The sequence below is a fragment of the Microtus pennsylvanicus genome, chromosome 2 (genome assembly GCF_037038515.1).
Source record: "Microtus pennsylvanicus isolate mMicPen1 chromosome 2, mMicPen1.hap1, whole genome shotgun sequence".
Taxonomy (NCBI): Eukaryota; Metazoa; Chordata; class Mammalia; order Rodentia; family Cricetidae; genus Microtus; species Microtus pennsylvanicus.
The window spans coordinates 83,947,411-83,952,125 of NC_134580.1; positions in this window are offsets into that span (position 1 = coordinate 83,947,411).

Here is a 4,715-nt window from a genome sequence, read left to right on the forward strand (position 1 = left end):
GTAAAAATTAAAATGACTTTAAGAGAAACTAGGGGCTGGTCCAGGATCTTCACTGGTAAGACTGTTCTTAAGTAACTTAAGTATCTTTGATTCTGCAAGTATGTGGGGGAAACAAAAAGATATATTATTGTGAGTAAATCCATTGTTTAAAGGTGTGTGTGTGTGTTGTTGTTTTTTAAAGGGAGGGAGTTTATTATTTACTGTTGCTTGAAATACTGTGTAAATATATATGTATATATGATGTGCTCTTTGTCAACTAAAATTAGGAGGTGTATGGATATTAGATTCATCACTGTGTGGATGTCAATCTTACAGTGTATTGATGATAATACTAAAAATGTAACCTGCATTTTTTTTCACTTGGCTGTCAATTAAAGTCTATTCAAAAAGAAAATGCAGGAGTCTGGTGGTTGTATCGTGTTTGAATCTCAAAGCCAGTTGAACATCTTTTAAATAGGTAATCATACCATCAACATGGCGTGGTCCATCCAGACCCCTGACCACAGCCAACTTCTTTCTGTTGGGCTTTGGGAATGACCTATCTTCAGAGTAGCAGGGGGTCACCTTTGCCCTGCACCATGAAGAGATTGCCTTTGTGGGATGGTTGGGTGGCTTTCTCATGCTCTGGTGGGTACTGTGTTTCAAGGCTTATTTCAATCAAATCCTCACTGCATCGTATCCAGACTAACAGAAGAGAATATCGAGGCTCCACTGATTTCTAGCCTTTCTGAAAAACTCACTAATGCCTTCCCAGGATCAGGAGGGAAGAAAACACCTAACACAACTGAATTGACAGTGGAAGTTGCCATGATTCACCTGAGCAGGCGGGAAACTGCTTAGACTCCCCAGGGCAGCTGAGTGTGAAGGCAGAGCCACACTCTCTGTGACCTGGAAGCCCTTTGGTTTTGGTGGATGGTTTTTCATCGGTTAGCGTGTGGATTTGTTCAGCCTCTCTCAGCTCCTTTATCTTAGAGCATGCATGCATTCCAGGTTTCACTTCTTCCTTTAGAAGGATCTTGAGCACAAAGGAGCTTAGCTGCAGAGAGTCTCTGCAGCTCCAAGTCAGGACAGCCTAAAAGCAGGGTCTGGAGCTCCTCTTCTTCTGCATCTGGCTCTCGCATCATCGTTAACTTTAGCGAGTGCGGTGATTCATATGTATTAGTTGTTGTTATCTTTTCCTGCCAGAAGACAGCATCTCTCTGGAGAAGCTCAGGACAAGCATGGCAGACGTCAGTGAGTCAGAGAGCGCATTTCACAGTAAAGGTTCAACCACATTGTTCCCACTGCTCAGGGCAGGCCAGAGATTCAATGACTACATAGCAATCTGGGTTTGATTCCTATGCCTGCAAGTGTTGTTTTGTATTTTTATTTATGAGAAAGCAATAGCCCTTTCCTGACATGAGCCTGAGACAAATGGAAACACAGTCTAGCATATAAAAAGGCTTACAAGGATTTCCCAGGACTCTGGCCCACGAACTCACCTGTTGGTTTCCTCCATCTCCCGTTCTTTGCTTGCAGTGTCTGGGCATGCTCAGAGGTCAACCCTGCAGGATGACAAAATGTCCCTTCCCCTTACCTTGAACCACAGCGATGATTTGCGACAACTGGGCTTCTCGCCAGCAGCTCCACAAAGACCACAGCTGCTGGTTTTGTGTCCTTTGCAAAGCTGCCGCTGACACTGTGTTTCTGAGACCCGCGGTGGTGACATTCTGCAGGCTATCAGGAGGCAGCTGACGGGTGCCGGGCAGTGGATGCTCCCTGTGGTCGGGTCTGGACGACGGTCAAAGTGCACATTTTTCCATCTTGTTTTCCTCTAGTGCCTGGCTCCACATGTCCAGTCGCCTCTGCCCTCTTGGCTGGATCCTCCAACACTATTCCAAGTGTCCCAAGCTCCCTCATCTCTGAATTCCTCAGCATTCAGAGTATGTATCATTAACCAGCGGCTTGTGGCATTGTGATACTTTCCCATATTCTGTTTTGGTCTGTAGGGTGATCCAGTAAGGTAGACAGGAAACATGTCCCCATTTTATAGATGAAGGCGTTGAGTCTCAGTGACCGTGCATAGCTGAGGAATGACTTCGTCTCGGCTGCTAATATCCATTTCCCACCAGAACATGTTGGTGATGATAACTCGCCTTCTGCCCCCATTGTTTCGTGTCTTTGGCTGTATCTTTCCAATCAGGATGTGAACTTCTAAATGGGCGCTCTTCCCCCTTCCCTGTATTACTCGTGGGATGGACTCCCAACTTTAACATTCATAGAAACCCCCTAAAGAGTTTGCTGAGGTACAGGCTGTGTCATAGAAGCTCCAGAAGACAGCCTGAGCGTCTGCATTCTGGCTGTGTCCCAGATGGCCCCTACCATGGAGAGCCGTGGACACCACATATGTAACAAGGACCGGAAAAGCAGGCTCCCGAAACATTTATTGAAAGGGACCTAAACTTGACTGGCGAGACTTACACTTGGCAATACTAAGATGCCCTGAGCCATAATAACCCTTGAGAATGGTCACAGTAATGGCCCACAGTTCTGTTTTGGCAGTCCATGGGACTGAGGGTCAGAAGGAGAGGAACTGTGCCTGGTAGCCCAGGAAACACCTTCCACGAGGAGGTTTCTTTTCAGACCATCTCATCTAGTCGACAGTCCCAACATCTTCCACATTCATCCAGAACTGGCATGTCAGGTCTGTCACAGCAATAGCCAGCTCCCTGGTACCAACCTCTGTATTGGTCACTTTTCTATTGCTGTGATAAAACATATTGACCAAGGCAACTTATGAAAGAAAGTGTTGGGTGGACCGCTCCTGGCTCCAAGAAGGAAGCAGGGTCCTGTCTGGCACCATGATGGACTGGGAGGAACAAGGAGACCCGTACGCAGGCTGCCTCAGGCTCTGAGGAGAAAACATGGCTGGCTTGGTACCTTGTGGTGCTGAGTAAATGGACAACTCTTATGGTGAACAAATGTATGGGGTAGCAAAGGAGAGAAGACAAAATGGTTCGTGTCCTGTGGACGGGGCAGATCTGAAGAGGTGAGAGCGGCGAGGAGCGTGCTGAGGTGGGTGGCTTCATTGCCATACAGGGCCATGGTGGTGTATGGGTCTGGGCTGCTTCTGGGGCCCACGTCTGAGTTCATGGCCCTGCTGCAGTCATGGTCTGTGTTGATGTCCATGGCTCCTGATACCACTAAAGGCTGAGAGGTTAGGACTGCAGAGAGAGCTGTTTGGCACTTGCTGGCTGCAACACTAGGGAGAGTTGGTCCTGCCCCTCGCAGACTGAAGCACTCAGTAGAGAGGGTCCTACACCTCTGGGCAGCACGGCAGAGCTGACCCTGTCCGCAGGGGCGTGGCCAAGCAGGCCCTGATGAGAAGGAGAGAGCAGCCATGCCTCTCTCGTCAGCAGTGTGGTGGCATGGATGAGGAAAAGATGCCCTCCTTCCCTTGGCTCTGGACACCTGCAGCAGGCAGGGGACCTGACCCAACCCCTTACCAGATGTGGTATTCGGGAGAATGGGCTCTAAGCCTCGCCCAGCCAGTACAGTAGAGTTGACCCTGTAGACTGGGGAACTGATGATCCAGCCCTGAGGGCATGAGAGGGCATGGTACCACCTCCCTTATTTGCAGAGTAGTGGTGGGGACAAGGGAAATATGCCCTCTTCTGTAACCCCTATTGCCTTCAGCTGGTGAGGGAGCTGACCTTCCCCTTTATCAGCTACAAAACTTGGGAACGTGGGCCTCGCACCTCATCTGTACAACACACTAGAGCTGACTCTATTGATGGGGTGAGGAATTGGGGATGTGGCATATGGGTGTGGGGTGGGGTGTGTATGCAGGTGAGCTGGTCAGAGAATGTGAGCATGGGAGATCTGGCCCAACTCCTCATCCGCCATATGGTGGTGTGGGTGGAGGAGAGATACCCTCCCCTCCCCTTGTTGCTTGTCACCTGTGACAGGTGGGAGAGCAGTCCCTGAGGTCATAAGAGGTCTCTTCCCCTCACCAGCTGAGGCACTTGGGAGAGTGGCCCCTGCACCTCACCTGGACAACACAGTAGAGCTGGCCCCGGTGGTGTAGGTGTGGGAGAGCTGACTCTGAGGATGTGAAAACAGGAGAACTGGCCCCGCCCTTGCTCACTGCTGCAAGGGCTGAACTAGCAGGGGCGATGCTGGAGAGTTCACCCTGGTGGTGAGGACTGGGAAGAATGGAAGGGCTGACCAACCCTGCAACTACCCAGGTCTAAAACCAGGGTTATGAGTTGACCTAACCCAATATTCACCCCATCTATGAGCTCTGGGAGCACATGAAGTGGCTAGTCCTGCAGATCCAAAGGTGCAGGATCTCCATGACAACAGGGCAACAACAGGATATCCTAAAGGAGTCCCAGTGAGGGCCCAGCATCGATAGTGTAGCAGAAACCAGAGGCCTCGAACCAGAACGACTCTTTGCAATGAACACTTACAATTTAAGATATAAGGACAAAAAGGGGGAAAGAGGAAGTGTTTAACTGGACCTACAGTCTTAGTTAGGGTTTCTATTGCTGCAATGAAACACCATTACCAAAAACAAGTTAAGAAAAGGGTTTATTTGGCTTACATCATCAAAGGAAGTCAGGACAGGAACTCAAACAGGGTAGGAACCTGAAGGCAGGAGCTGAAGCAGAGGCCATAGAGGAGGGCTGCTTACTGGCTTGCTCCCCATAGCTTGCTAGCTCAGTTTTCTTTTT